Source organism: Rana temporaria, chromosome 3, assembly GCF_905171775.1.
Source record: "Rana temporaria chromosome 3, aRanTem1.1, whole genome shotgun sequence".
Classification (NCBI taxonomy): domain Eukaryota; kingdom Metazoa; phylum Chordata; class Amphibia; order Anura; family Ranidae; genus Rana; species Rana temporaria.
In genome coordinates this window covers 84,703,468-84,720,391 of record NC_053491.1, presented here as the reverse complement: position 1 = coordinate 84,720,391, position 16,924 = coordinate 84,703,468, and the positions used below count along the sequence as shown (strand labels likewise).

The 16,924-nt window shown below is 41.9% G+C and overlaps 1 protein-coding gene across 4 annotated transcripts in view; it reads left to right on the top strand.

Annotated features, from left to right (window-relative positions):
* The window catches only part of SHF (Src homology 2 domain containing F), a 322,209-nt gene that overhangs the window by 270,081 nt on the left and 35,204 nt on the right, over window positions 1–16,924 (top strand). The gene's annotated exons all lie outside the window — the stretch shown is intronic.

The window sequence follows — 16,924 nt, the reverse complement described above, 5'->3', positions numbered from 1 at the left end:
CTTTACAATCCTATAATAGCAAAATAGCTTTTTTTCTCCCCTAGACTAAACAAGCAGTTAACTCTGAGAAGATTTTTAAATTCCCTGGAGTTGGGCTTTAAGGTTCAAGTAAAAAGCTAAGGTTTGCATACAGGTTATTCTGTCAACCTCCTCATATATTGCACAAAGAGTTTTTTTTCTTAGATTAAAGTGTTCAATGGAAATGGCAATCAAATGCCAAGAATAAGTCTTATAAAAACATTTCACCTTGTATGTTATGGCAGTGACCCCTGATTCTTTGTAGAATAAAATATATGTTTAACATAGTTGAGAGACTTCAATTTATACAAAGAAATATGTGAAGGCCAGATGACCTTTTTAATATGTTCAGTCGCTTCAAGGGTTTTGTAAATATTCATATACTTTATGAAATCTAATAACGTGACAAGGAAAGCATAAGACAAGAGCAAAACAAATCAGGATTCAAAGCTGTTGGTTCACATAGGGAAAACTGTACTATGATCATAGATTCACGTACCAGCCTTCAGGTACAAACATTAAAAGTTAATGGGGCAAAGTAATTGAAACTGCTGAGAATAAGATTGTAATAATTATAAATATTGATGACTGGCACAGTTCAGAGAAGGTTAGCGGGTCTACTGTGGTAAATAAAGTTACTGTTCAGAAGTATTTATTTAAAATGTCATAGATAAATGTCTAAAACAAATATATACGAAAATCAGAAAAGAAACGTGGTTTTCATTGTTGAATATTTCTACTTTTCTCCTTTCGAAATAATTCATTGAATTGGGAGGCAGCACTGGCAGTATTCTGTCCAAGTCTGAGCATCCATGACCATACATGACCATCCTGATTTGATGTTAATTGAATGGATTGTTTTATGTTTGTCTTCATATTACAGTTTTGGCAAAGGTTTATCCAACTTTACAACCAGATTTTGTTTCTGACCCGCTTACAATAATATTAAACCCATTTTTAGGGAAGGTCCACACTTGCATTAGATGACTGCTGTTTTTTTTAACCACTTCCATACCAGGCACTTCCCCCCCTTCCTGCCCAAGACAATGGTGCGGTCATGCTACACTGTACCCAAATGAAAATGTTATACATTTCTTCCCACAAAGAGCTTTCTTTTGGTGATATTTGATCACCTCTGCAGTTTTTAATTTTTGTGCTATAAACGGAAAGAGTGACAATTTAAAAAAAAAAACTGATAGGCCACACATGAAAGGCTGGCACTGGATAGGCTTTTCTGAGTGGCACTTATTGGCATTTTAATGGGGCACTGACATGCATTACTGATGGGGTACTGATTGGTACTTTTTGGGCACTGATCTGCACTGATATGGGCACTGACAGGCTGGCATGTGATGGGCATTTTATGGCAACTGATTGGCACATTTTGATGGGGACTGTGCTGATAACCAATGTGCTGATTATCAGCACAGGCCCCCCCTCTGACAGGGAGAGCCACTGATCGGCTCTCCCTGTCAGCTTGAACCGAGGAGAGTCGTTTACCGACACTTCCTGGTTCACGCAATGATCAACTGTGATTTGTCACAGCTGATCACGTGGTATGAAGCCTCTGTCAGAGGCTTCATACCACAATCGGAGTTTCTGTGTGCCGGTTGTGATATCCTAATCAGGCCATATGACGTCCGGTCAGGATAAGCCACACCCCTGCTCCCTTCTATCACCTTCTTCTGGTAATTTGACTGACAAAATCAGTTGCCTATTCGTCTGTTCTCAGTACCTTCCTGTAAAACCCACACATTTTGGAAATACCGGGGATTATGATGGACCTGGCATAGGTGACAGAGGACCACAGGTGATTGGGGACATGGAGGCATAAAATGGTACTTTTTTTTTTTTCATGCATGAACATCGAAATACCTAGCATTTAGTACCACTTTAAGTGCTAAGCACTCTTCCCTTCAAATGGAAGTTAAAGAGGGTGAGGGTTTTGGCCATCATCCGGTGCATTATACATGTAAGGTTTGTATGTTTTCTTTTTTTTTTTTATCCGATCCTTTTTTTTTTTATATGCAAGCAACATTGAGACATATATAAACTGTACAATCGCAATAAACCAAACACAACCCCCCCCCCCCCCTGAAAAAAAAAAAACACCCATCCCAACAAGACACCCCAAGACATCTCTTCCCCAAGGTTTTTATGTTTTCTGCATTTTTTTTTGTATTGCACCTGGATTGATTCTTGTGTTTTTATTTATTTTTTGCACCTTTACCAGCTAAAATACTGGACGATCAGTTGTCTTCTGATCAAATGATCCAGTGTATATCCTCTGATGTGATCAACTGTGTATTTTTAAAATTGGTGTGTAATATGCCAGCACTGTATGTGTAGCCGTACTAGGAAAAAAAAAAGTGGGGGCTGCTTGGTTACCCTTGGTATAAAAAAAAAAGTGAAGACACCTCTGCTCAAAATGTAAGCTGTAGGTTTATTTTTTATTCTTAAAGGTACGAAGCAAAGTAACATGACAGGATCGATTGAATGGGTACATATGGGCCATGAAAAACCATCAGCAGAACAGAAAATTGTGCTGCTAATGAAACTGTTTACTAGCACCGTAGAGGTATATTTCTCAATTAGAACTACCATTGAGATAAAAAGTGTGGGGCCTCATTGAATCCAGCAAACATTCATCTTGAGGTAGTGGCTAGTGAGAAAACAGAACAAGTTCAGAAGTACAAGAACCAGAATCTGTGCAAATGGCCTCCGAGCAGTCATACCCACAATGTTGATGAAATGGATGGCTGCACATCGAGGTAGTGATGAATCTCTTTATTGTAAAATCCGTAACATGAATGACACCACAGGACAGGCAAACAGGTACAGGTTCACACAGCGAGGCTGCACTTATTCATTACCCTGAAATGTTCCACTGACATCCCTTAAATAGGGCTCCCCCTCATGTAAAACACAGATGAGCACGACGTCAGTGGAACATCTAAATCACTCTCAGCTGTGCACCTTGTTGGAACAATGGAATCACATGAAGTCAATCAGAACTTTGGCTACTACATGCTGAGAGCAACAACGACATAGACATACACAGACACCATGGCCAGTCAAAATAAGGAAAATGGAACGAGTGTCGGGAGAGCAGGACCTGGGCGAGCCAAGGATCTCGTCACAGTGGGGGGGGACCAAAAGAAAACAATCTGTCTAAATAAACATTCCATGTAACGTCCCTGTAAACCCACAATGTCAACGCACACCAAAACACGTTTTTATATTTTTAGAAAATATTTTGAAAAAGGGGAGAGAAACACCATAGGGTGTTTGGGGGGAAGACACGAAAAGAAGGGATAAAAAAATGTTTCGGTGGGGGGGGCAGAACAAGGGGGCAGATGGAAGGAGTGAGGGTCCACAGTGGGAACGATAGGACCCCAAAATGTAATCCAATGCAGTAAATGTTTGCAGGTCAGGATAAGTATTCATCTGAATAGTAAAACCTGTCCTAGTGAAGCCATTGCGTGTTGTGCGTCTTTCATTTCTAAGAGTTGGCAGTCAAGTGCTCCCATGTGTTGGATATCCTTTACCCTGGTGAACCATTGAGAGATGGGCTTTTCCATATACTGGGAATGCAGGCCCTAGCGGCATTCAGTAAATGTGAATTACGGTATTTCTTACTGGAAATAAGTTACATTTGCAATCCCTGCCGCAGGGTTGTCAAAAAGGGACAAAAATAGTTTCTGGACAGCCGCACTCTGAAAAAATTGTAGTCTTTATTAAAAGAAGGACAGCACTACAAATCACAGCAACATAACTAAAACCCGACCCTGATGCGTTTCGCACTGAAACTAGTGCTTAGTCACTAGTTTTACTGTGAAACGCGTCAGTGTCAGGTTTTATTTTATGTTGCTGTGATTTGTAGTGCTGTCCTTCTTTTAATAAAGGCTACAATTTTTTCAGAGTGCGGCTGTGCATAAACTATTTTTGTTCCTGCTTTGCGAAGTGCATTGCCTGCACCTGAGTTGTCTGCAATGGAGGATATTCATCTGGGTTCCCACCTGGAGCGGCTACTCCCTTTTCCCTTGTCAACAAGGGAGACGTCAATTTGTGAACAATCTGTAGAACTTGTTGCCCAAATGATTGGATATTTGGGCAGTCCCAAAAGATATGGTACCATCTTCAACAAGAGCTGTGTTCAGGGAACATGGACGCCAGAACAGAGGGAGTCCGGTACCACCGTGACAGAATTTTATATAATTTTACTACACAAGGAATATTTGTGGGCAAACAGCACTTCTGGTCGTCGGTAAATGTGGTATTCAGGTCCATTTCCTATTTGGATAGATATTGAGGATCCTGCTGGAAAAAGAAGTCAAGCAGGATACGATATGAGGAAGAGGGTGATTTATGAGGTCTTAAAATGTAAAGAGGCGCCTATTAAAGCATGCAGGGTCCAGGAGAAAAGCAAGACAACTGTAATAGTTTAATCTACCCAATGCTGAGCTGGAGAGGGATCCACAGAGATCTGAAAGTTGAGCCCAGCCCGAGGGGGGATATTAATTATTTTAAAGATCTGTTCCATTGTTCTGTTGTTTTTCTGGGCACATTTGAGCAGTATCCAGCAAGATGACTTTGAAGCATAGCTATACCGTATATGGTCCTGGATTATCCTGTATGGGGATTACACCATATTTTAATGCACGTTGGCCTCTGCCTCCTGTTAAACCTTGATTTGCACTGGAATCTGGCAGTGATTTTAACCAGTTGCTCACCGCCCTATAGATGAAATACGTCTACAAGGCGGTTGCTTAACTCTGGGAGGACGTCCATGGACGTCCTCCCAGAATCGCACTCCCGCGCACCCTCTGGGGCATGCACACGGGAATGTCCGTGACCGCCGGACCCGGCGCATCACGGATCACGGTAAATCGCCGCTGATGGCGGCGGATTACCACGTGATCGCTCAGTCCAATGACGGAGCGATCACTTGTAAACAAACCTCCCTCCCCTCTCTGTACCGAACGGTACAGTGTGAAAGGAGAGGGGAGGGAGAGAGCGGATGCAGCAGGAGTGCTGTGGGCTGGATCTGTGACAAATGCAGTCACAGATCCAGCCATCCATCCCTGCCCCATACTAAGACTACTCTGCAATACCCCACACTACTCTGCAATACCCCACAATACCCTGCAACGTCACCTATGGGGATTTTTAAGTAGCAAAGTTTGGCGCCATTCCATGAGCGTGTGCAATTTTGAAGGGTGACATGTTGGGTATCTATTTACTCGGCGTAACTTCATCTTTCACATTTATGCAAAAGAATGAAGAAAAAATACTACATTTGCTAAATTTTATAACAGAAACAAAGAAAAATTCATTTTTTTTTTACAGAGTTTTCAGTCTTTTTTTTCTCTAATAGCGCAAAAAAATAAAAAAAAACAACGGTGATTAAATACCACCAAAAGAAAGCTCTATTTGTGTGAAAAAAAAGGACGAAAATTTTATTTGGGTACAATGTTGTATGACTAAGTAATTGTCATTCAAATTGTGAGAGCACAGAAAGCTGAAAATTGGTCTGGTTATTAAGTGGGTTTACGTGCCTGGTGGTCAAGTGGTTAATGGAGTCTTTTTATCTTGCTGCACTCTTCTTTTTTTTTTTTTTGACACAAGGTACATGTGACCTTTGGTACATTGTGGTCCTATATTTCGAGAGCCGCTAACTATTTTATACAGTGGAAATAATGGTGTGGATAATTGTATGTGAAAGTTTTTCACTTAAGGAGCTGCAGTTTTTAATATTCATTTTAATAGACACTGAGTCTTTCTGTAAGCTGGTATCACATTTATTCATCTGGTTTTACATTCGGGTATATAGCCTCTCCAGGGTTGCCTACCCCTGCTCTACACTCTTTTTAGCTAACAAATACAATTTGGCTGGACTAAAGCTTTAAATAAGAAGTAGAAGATTTACATATAGATCTGTGAATATAATTGGTACTCCTTTGACATAATGCAGCTTGTGATGCAGATATATTTGTTTTGTTTATACTAGGCATCCTTATTACTGATGCTATATACTTACTTTCGAAACACTGGCTTGTGATATAAATCTGTCTAAAACTGATATGGAAAATATATATGAGAATGCAATATGATCATAAAACCGGTATTCTGAAGTAATGAAATCCCACTGGTATATGTAAATAAATAAAACAGAACAGATTGTAAAAAGAGCAACAAAAAAAATGGTGTATATAATGTATATTAAAATGATTAGTGTGATAGAAATCAAGAGAATAACCGTATACACTAGCGCAGTAAGAGAATGGTAAATAAAGGAAACCGTATTTACTGAAAGATCAGAAAACTAAAAAAAAAAATGTCATGCAAAACAGCGGTTCGTAAGATTTACAAATGCAGGTATGTAGCTTTTGTGGTGTTATTGACCACTTCACATTAAATCAGGCTTAAAGTTTATTTCCACTTTCAGTCAAACTTGGAAAAATAAACACTGTGTTTTTTTGTGTTTCTATTCACAAAGCAAGCCTACAGTACAAAAACAAAAAAATCGTAGGCCTTATTCACACCGCTGAGATTAGGGATCCGACTTGTGAGACCCCCAAGTCGCATGATATGTCAAATTCAATGTTTCCCTATAAGAACTATCTTAACGGATACTACACAAGTCGCTTTGACTTTCGAAAAGGCTTCTGCACTACTTTGGTCTGACTTGAGTTTGATTTCAGCCCTTATACAGGCTCCTAAATAGCAGCCAAGTTAGATCAAGTCTAAAGGAAGTCGCAGGCAAAGTCGTACGACTTTACCATCACAGCAGTGTGAACCAAGCCTTAGGCCCCGTACACACCATAGAATCCATCCGCAGATAAATCCCAGCAAATGGGTTTCAGCGGATAGATCCTATGGTGTGTATACGCCAGCGGATCTTTTTCCGCGGATATATCTCCCCTGGGATGGATTCCAGCAGATCGAATATTTGCTGACATGCAGAACATATCCATCTGCTGGAGTCCATTCCAACGGATGGATCCGCTGGTCTGTACAGACTCACCGGATCCATCCGTCCGAAGGGATCCCCCGCATGCGTCGTAATGATTCGACGCATGCATGGAATTCCTTATATGACAGCGTCGCGCACGTCGCCGCGTCATAATCGCGGCCACGGCGCGACACGTCATCGCCAGAGGATTTCGGCGCAGATTTCAATGCGATGGTGAGTACACTCCATCGCATTAAAATCTGCTGAAATCCTCGAGAGGATTTATCCGCGGAAACGGTCCGCTGGACCGTATTCGCGGATAAATTCTATCGTGTGTATGGGGCCTTAGAGGTTGCTCAGGAGAAGGTGTAATATCTAGCTGCAATTTTTTTGTCCCAAGTATGTCTCCTTTGTCCTTTGTTAGGGCAGACAATGTTCAAATATAGTTACAATTGGCGATAAAGACCTGTCTACTCAGTACAGACATGGTTAATTCTGGCAAACACAGCTGCCCAGCCCCCTCAAAAAAAAAAAAATAGTTACAATTTCTTACTTGCTGAAGGGTCCAGAATAGAGCATCTAAAAAAATAACCTAAAAAACAGTTATGTAAGTGATGCTATGTGAATGGGGACATGTAACGAATATAAAGTAGGTGTTATCTCAATTAGATTGCAAAAGAGGAAATACACTTCATACACTTTAACCACTTGCCAACTGGGCACTTATACCCCCTTCCTAACCAGGCCAATTTTTAGCTTTCAGTGTTCACACTTTGAATGACAATTACTCAGTTAACCGTGAAAACAATGTATTTTTCTTTATTATAAAATTTAGCAAATTACTGTATTTATCGGTGTATAACATGCGCTGGCATATAACACGCACCCCAATTTTAAGAGGGAAGTTTCAGGAAAAAAACATATTTTTAAAATAAACAACTTTGAAGCAAATTAAGGGTCAGTGACCATCAATGTCCATCTGCAGCCCAAATTAAGTCCTCAATGCAGCCCAAATAAAGTCCTCATTGCAGCCTGATTATTGTCATTATTGCCTTTTTTTACACACACAGTCCCGCCATCAGCATTGGATCAGCTACTGTGATAGGCAGAACACTGGTCCAGTGGCGGAGGCGGGACTGTGTGTGTGTGTGAAGTGAAAGAGGAGATGACAGCTCTGTGAGGTACGCTCCCCTGCTTTGTCCCCGATTTTCAGGGGAAAAAAGTGCTTGTTATACGCCGATAAATACGGTAGTCATTTTTCTTCATAAATATATACTACTACATTTATTCGGTAAAAATAACCCACATCGGTGTATATTATTTGGTCTTTGTGAAAGTTAGTTTACAATCTATGGTGCCAACCATTGAAAATTGATCACACTTGATGTAGTAGTGGCCTATCATTTCTTGAGACACTAAGCCAGAAAAGTACAAATACATCCAAAATTTCCCCTTTAAAGTAAAGTAGACAGTTCAATGTATTTAGTAAGAGGCATTGAACGTTTTTTTTTTTTTTTTTTTAACAAAATTGGCATTTTAACGGGTTCTTTTTCTCACATGGCTTATGCATACTTGCAACTATACCCCAAAACACATTCTGCTATTCCTGAGTACAACGATACCACATGTGTGAGACTTTTTCACAGCCTGACCACATACAGAGGTCCAACGTGCAGGGAGCACCATCAGGTGTTCTAGGAGCAAAAATTGCACATCTAATTTATTGACTATCTCTTACACTTTTGAAGGCCCTGCAGCACCAGGACAATGGAATTACACATAAAATTACCTAATTTTGGAAATCAAACACCCCAACATATATTCTACAAGGCATAATGAGTCTTTTAAACATGTCATTTTTTTTCCACAAGTGTTTGAAAAATGTGGAAATAAAATTAAAATACATTTTTTACACATTTATAAGCCACTGACATGTGCTGATGAGTATACACTGATAGGGTGGCACTGGCAAACTGATGTGCACTATTGGGCATTAATAGGGTAGTGGCACTGATGAGCACTTACTGATGGCATTGTAGGTCACTGAGCACTGATAAGCACTCACTGATGTGCACCGTAGTGGCACTGATGAGCACTTTAGGGGCACTGTAGTGGCACCGATGGCACTCTGTATTGTGCCATCTCACACTGCTGCAGTGTTTCTCTCTCCGCTCCTTACACCGACAGAGGGGAGAGATGCCACAGCAGCGCAAGCTGAACCAGGCACGATCCCGGTTTGTTGACAAGTGATCGCTCCATTATTGGACAGAGCGATCACGTGGTAAAGGGACGCTGTAAATGGGCCTTTACCTTAATCGGTAATGCGCTGGATCCCGAGGATCATATGGCGGCCTCCCAGAACTAGCCAGCCGTGCTGTAGCAGTCATTCAGGTATAGTTTGGTCGGCAAGGGGTTAAAAGTTCCTGCTAAACATTTTTTTTTTTGGGGACTTTAGACCTCCTTGATGTTAAACTGAAGGTTCATTTCCAAACCAGGGCACAATTGGAGTCAAGTCTATAAATATACTATTAATACACCGATAAATACATTAATAAACTGATGCAGTTATGGTTTTCATTATATATATATTTTACATACCGTTGGCATAAGTGCCTGAATCTTTCTTGATATCCATTTCTGTAATTACTTGCATAGCAACACTCAGATGGCAAAATTTATATCTGCAGTGGATGCAGGCAATCGTCTGATTATTACTATGCTTATTATACCATCCAGCAGGGGCACATTGCATGTCCTGGCTGTACGCAATGTATTGTGCTGGTTAGTTGGACTGAGACATGAATTTGCACTAAAATGAGCAGATCCGAATTTTATAGACTCATCATTGGCAATTCTACATTGCACACTTATGTACACAGATTAATGCCAAGACAAAATGTTGCATCAAAAGGCAAGCAACAGAGGCAAACACTCTTGTTGGTGTACAAGAAAGAAGGTAAACTATTTGCTTTATATATATCAATAAAAAGCTCATCTTTGTTTCTGCAGTATTGCTCCAAGGCTGTGCTGATTTTTGCAGCTTCTATGTTGTATCCTCAAGTGTGAGCAGTAGGGTTGTGCATCTGGTTTGGAATTATTTTATATCCAGAAAAGAGAGCAGCCCAGCTGGTACAAGCTTAAAGCAAGTCCCTTTGTCTCATTAGAAGGAATCGTGTGGCACGGAGCTTTATGGATAAGAGGGATCTTATGGTGGAAAAGTTATCGGAGAGGAATAGTTCCTGCACTGCATTTTGTGTGTGTGTGTTTTTTTTTTCATTGCTTTAAGATTTTCAGACATGTATACAGTATCTCACAAAAGTGAGTACGCCCCTCACATTTTGTAAATATTGTATTACATCTTTTTGTGACAACACTGAAGAAATTACCCTTTGCTACAATGTAAAATAGTGAGTGTACAGCTTGTATAACAGTGTAAATCTGCTGTCCCCTTAAAATAACAACACACAGCCATTAATGTCTAAACCGCTGGCAACAAAAGTGAGTACACCCCTAAGTGAAAATGTCCAAATTGTGCCCAATTAGTCCTTTTTCCTCCCTGGTGTCTTGTGACTAGTTAGTGTTACAAGGTCTAAGGTGTGAATGGGGAGCATGCGTGTTAAATTTGGTGTTATTGCTCTCATTCTCTCATACTGATCACTGGAAGTTCTACATGGCACCTCCATGGTAAAGAACTCTCTGAGGATCTGAAAAAAAGAATTGTTGCTCTACATTAAGATGGCCTAGGCTATAAGAAGATTGGCAAGACCCTGAAACTGAGCTGCAACACAGTGGCCAAGACCATACAGCAATTTACCAGTACAGGTTCCACTCAGAACAGGCCTCGCCATGGTTGACCAAAGATGTTTAGTGCATTTTGAGTGCAATTTGCTCAGCATCATATCCAGAGGTTGTCTTTGGGAAATGGACATATGAGTGCTCCCGGCATTGCTACAGGTGTTGAAGTGGTGGGGGGGGGGGGGGTCAGCCTGTCAGTGCTCAGACCATACGCCACACACTGCATCAAATTGGTCTGCATGGCTGTCGTCCCAGAAGGAAGCCTCTTCTAAAGATGCAAAAGAAAAATCCTACAAACCGTTTGAAGACAAGAAGACTAAGGACAGTGATTACTGGAACCATGTCCTGTGGTCTGATGAGACCAGATACATGTATTTGGTTCAGATGGTGTCAAGCGTGTGTGGTGGCAACCAGGTGAGTAGTACAAAGAATAGTGTGTCTTGCCTACAGTCGATCGTTGTGATGGAAGAGTCGTGGTCTGGGTCTGCATGAGTGCTGCTGGCACTAGGGAGCTACAGTTCATTGAGTAACCATGAATGCCAACATGTACTGTGACATACTGAAGCAGTGCATGATCCCCTCCTTTCAGAGACTGGGCCACAGGGCAGTATTCCAACATAATGACCCAAAAACACACCTCCAAGATGACAGTTGACTTGCTAAAGAAGCTGAGGGTAAAGGTGATGGACTGGCCAAGCATGTCTCCAGACCTAGACTCTGAGTATATGTGAGGCATCCTCAAATGGAAGGTGGAGAAGGTCTCTAACATCCACCAACTCCATGATGTTGCCATGGAGGCATGGGAGAGGACTCTAGAGGCAACCTGTGATGCTCTGGTGAATTCCATGCCCAAGAGGTTTAAGGCAGTGCTGGAAAATAATGGTGGCCATACAAAATATTGACACTTTGGGCCCGATTTGGGCATTTTCACTTAAGGATATGCTCACTTTTGTTGTTGGCAGTTTAGACATTAATGGCTGTGTTGAGTGTTTTTGAGAGGACAGAAAATTTAAACTGTTATACAAGCTGTACACTCACTACTTTACATTGTAGCAAAGTGTAATTTCTTCAGTTTTTGTCACATGAAAAGATATACTGAAATATTTTCAAAAATGTGAGGGGTGTACTCACTTTTGTAATTGAGAGATATAATATCACAGAGTAATCATTGATTTTAACATATTTTATCAGGCAAATGGATATCCTTCATTCAAACTGCTTCTTCAAATAAGGCGATATGCTTAAAGTGCTACTAAAATCCTTTTTTTTTTTTTTTAACACGCATGTTATACTTACCTGCGTAGTTTTGCACAGAGCAGCCCAGATCTTCCTCTTCTTGGGTTCCTCGCCGGTGCTCCTGGCCTATGCCTCCTGCCCACACAGCAAGCAGCTTGCTATGGGGGAAATGGAGCCGAGCCGCTGCTGTGTGTGTTCATTCAGACAAGGAGCCATGGCTCGGCCCCGTCTCCTTTCTTTCTTTCTTTCTTTCTTTCTCTCTCTCTCTCTCTCTCTCTCTCTCTCTCTCTCTCTCTCTCTCTCTCTCTCTCTCTCTCTCTCCTCATTGGTTCACTGGATTTGATTGCCAGCAGCGGGCTCCAATGGCACCCGCTGTGTGTCTCGGCCAATCAGGAGGGACAGCCGAGTCTCTCGTGCAACATTAGTGGATCGAGATTGGGCTCAGGTAAGTATTAGGGGGAGTTGAGGGGTGGCTGCTGCACACAGTTTTGCATTGCATGCATTAAGATAAACATTCTGCCTTTAGAACCATTTTAAACAAATGATACATAAAACTGATATGAAGTATTCAGTGTAATAATCTAAAACAATGATTGTGTTACAAGGTGTTAAATGTCCATGATTATAGCCGCCTTATGTATGTGCAAATGTATGTACTCGCAAATAGTTTATAGATATAATGGAAATTTGTAATGCCAATAGTAAATCCCAGTTTTATCAAAACCAGTTATTTAAAAATAAAATAGGTGGGAATTTGATCATCCTGTAATACACCATCAAGGGCGATGGACATAAATACATCTTTTATATTCTCATCATCACATTTTTTTTGGCAGAATTTTTTTTACAGACTATAAAATATTCTATTTCATATATGAATCAGATGGTAGCAATGAAAGCCACTGTTTTCACCCTTCCACGAATAGTCCATGGATTGGTACTACATATATATCCCAATTATTGCAGGGCTGCCCCTTAAAGTATTGCACTTACCATGTCATTATCTTCTATAATACTATGCAGATTTAAGACATAATGCTATATTTATGACTTGCTTTACTAAACAAAAATGATAGTCGTGTATTCAAATTCTGTATCTGCTTTCATTTAAAAGGTTGTAAGAAATTGCCTTGCGTTTTGTAGCAGAGAAAGATGGTCCCTTTCAACCTATGCCAGATAAATTATATATGATTACAATATGACTTTCAGGAACAAACATTGGCATAAACAAAATACTAAAGACTTTAGATAGAAGAGCTGCTCTTCTGCAGGATAATAAACATGAAAGCTTTTCATTAAGCAGCAAATGGCAATGAGGAAGCTGACATTTTCTGTAAGAGCTGCAATAGATGTACCAAGCTTGTTCTCTGGGAAAATGTGCTGTAAACCGGTGCCAAACTGGGGCACACCTGGAGCCAAGTCCCCTGAATATACTATTTATCTCTCTGCATATGCAGCATTAAAGATGAAAGCTGAACTCAAGGCAGATGTGAAAGGCATCATTTAATGCTGCTATGGGGTCATTATAAAAATCCATGGAATATATTTTACAGGCAGCTGGTGTAAGTGCCTGAATTTTTTCAGCATCAGACTCCTGTTATCCTTTTCATAGCAGCACTCAGATTGGGTGGAGGAGGTGCAGTGCAGTAAACCATTCCATCAATGTTGAAGTGCCTTGTAACAGCGCAAGAGTGTGAGGATTTCATTAATGTGCAGGGGTTCGATCCTAGACATGGCTTTATTGGTTAAAGCCCAACTACAAGCATCTTAAAATGTACCCCTTGCAGTGGGGCTGTGCCCACACTTAAAGGGTTACAGTGCGTTTTAAAGGCTCAAGGTTTTTTTACCTTCATATAGTCTATGCATGACGGTAAAAAAAAAAGCCCCCCCTTATACTCGCCTGAGCTCCCTCTCGATCCAGCAATGTGCACAAAAGCTGAGCTTCTTACGGTCTCTCATTCCTCATTGGCTGAAACGGCAGCAAGGGGCCATTGGTTCCTGCTACTGTCAATCACAGCCAGCGAGCCAATGGGGCGAGAGCTGCGGCTCTGTGTCTCTTAGATGCAAATAGTGGGGCTCGGGAGCAAGCATGCACCAGTGCCCCCTAGAGAAAACACCTTGCTATTTGGGGCCCTGGCTGAAGAGAAGGAAGCAGGAGCGCTGGTGGGGGGCCAAATTAAGGTGGATTGTGCTGTTCTGTGCAAAACCACTGCACATAGCACATACGTATACAAAGGTTTTTTTTTTTTTTTAATGAACGTTTAATGTCACTTTAATTACTCATTTAGGCCTAGGTGAACAATAAAAGGAGATTTACTTACTTGATCCTCCACTTCTCCATGCTGCTAGACCAATCTCTGCGTGGTGTAGGGTCTTGATGTCATGAAGCCAAATGAAGGGTCCGTATCGCTGCACTGTACATATTGATGCTGAGGGACAGTCAGCCTTTGGAGCTTGGGGTACGCCATCTGTCAAGGAAGCAGAGTATTGGGTAAGTAAAAGAGTAACCCCAGACTAAACAAGCAATAACCATTGCAGTGCGCGTGCCGTCCTCTTCAGCCCCCCCCCCCCCCCACTCTCTGGTTGTCTTCAGCCACCCTCTTGTCCCCATCATCAGCCACCCTCTCTAATTGGTATAAAAGTCCTGCACTTTAGCAGCTTAGAAGTATAGCAGCATAATGCTGGTGATGGCTAGCACTGATTGGTTGGCGATGGCCATGTGACCATGCAGATCCAATGAGAACCATTGCTTTGTACCGTGACCCCACCCTAGAAGAAAGGAGCCTCAAAAGCCTTCTCATTAATTAGTGTGGTCAGGTGGCTAGCTCTGACCATTGAGCACTGCTCACTGTGTAGTGATGTTTTAAAGTGTTATGTGTAGAGGGGACCAGAGGGGTGGTGAGAGTATTTTTTTTTTTAATAGCAAACATGCCTATACCTACCTGCTTTGTGCAATGGTTTTGCACAGAGCAACCCTGATCCTCTTCTTATGGGGTCCCCTGCCGTAGCTCTAGGCCCCTCCTCTTTATCTGGTGCCCCCACAGAAAGCCGCTTTCCATGGGGGCACCCATGCGTGCTCGCTCCTGAGTCCCACTGCTGCGTCCACTGGGCGGGAGCTGCAGCACAGAAGGCTTTTCACCTTCATGCATATAATAGAATGCATTTTTTTTTGTTCAATAAGATTTTTATTAAGTGAAAAGTGCATATAAAAGCATACAGCACAAAAGAACATAAATAATATAAGGGTAAGAAGTAACATAAAATAATATCCGTAGCATCGACATCACCATTACTGGTAAACAAAATAACTTAGCCTGAGGCACCAGAGGAGGCATGAGGTCCCATCAATGCGAGAAACATTCAATATTTTTTATGAAAGCGACTTAACGCAAAATAAAGCTAACTCTCATGTTTTCCCATGCTATTCCACAGCTCACAAACCAGAGCTGTGCCTCACTCGGTACGCCCAGACGTGACATTGAAAAGCCTTCGGATCGGAAATAAAACTTAAAATGAGTGTAAAGAATAGGAAAGAAAAGTAGAGAGGAGGATAAGAAAGGAAGAAAAAGGGAGGGGCACTATACCCCGTGCAGCACCGCCGGGGTATAGTGCCACCTAGTCAATAGTTTGTAATTAACTTCAGCGTATCTAGATGAAATGGAGGACGTATGAGCAAGCAGCAAGACAGTATCTCTTTGGGGGGGGCGAGAGTTCCTTTTGGAGATCCTTCTCCCACCTGAACAGGAAGGCTGGGGTGCCATGGGTAGAGAGGGAGTACAACGCTTTATAAAAATAGGAGAGGGGCCTCTCCACTGGTCGGTCTTCGACAAATGCCGATTCTATCAGTGTTAAAGCCGTATCATCTCTGAAGGGCTGGGGTAGAGAGCGGACAAAAGCCGTCAATTGACGGTACTTCCAGGACACCATAGGTGTCACTTCCGAAGAACCAACAACATTAGACAGAGGGGTTAATCCCGAAGGAGAAGCGACATGGTGAAGGAGCGTCGCAGAGCCCAAGGACCAAGGTTGTTGGTGCGGAAGGGTATTACCAGGAGGGAAATATTTGTGACCGGAGAGCGGCATCAAGGGAGAGTTATATGGCCAGCCATGAGTCTTACTCAATGAGTCCCACACCATTAGAGTGGAGCGCGTCAGAGGGGATGTCATAGTGGATAAAGACCTGAACTTCCAGGGGATCCACATTTGAACATAGGGGTCTGTACCGCACAGGTCCCTCTCAAGCGACACCCAAAGTTTAGACACCTTATGGTACCTCCAGTCCGAGATCCTGGTTAGGACCACAGCATGGAAATACCGCTTGAATTCGGGTAAAGCTAGCCCCCCCTCCCTCTTGGGTCCAATCAGCGTGTCCCTAGCAAGTCTGGGTCGCCTCCTGTTCCATACATATTTGCAAAAAAGTGATCGTAATATCGTAAAATAACCCACCGGAATCTTGTACGGGATCATCTGAAATAAAAATAATATTCTGGGTAGGACGTTCATTTTCAACACACTAATTCTCCCTAGCCAGGAATGTGCTAACTGAGACCACTTTTGTAAATCTGACCTGATTGCGTTCAGAAGGGGTATAAAATTCGTACGAAATAGGGATGCGGGATTAGCTGTGAGAAATATGCCTAAGTATTTCATCGAATGGGCCTGCCAGCTAAAGGGAAAGGATGCTTTCAATTGCGGCACAATACGAGGGGGAACCGTTAGGTTCAATATCTCCGACTAGAAACCACCCCGAAAGCTTCGAAAGCAGCCATTAGATTTGGGAGGGTTGTAATTGGTTGTTGTACGTAAAACAGGATGTCGTCAGCATAAGCAGCGTATTTGTGTTCAGTAGAACCCACCCTAATTCCCTGAATATTCGGATTGTGCCTAATTGAAGATAAAAAGGGCTCAAGTGATAGGGCA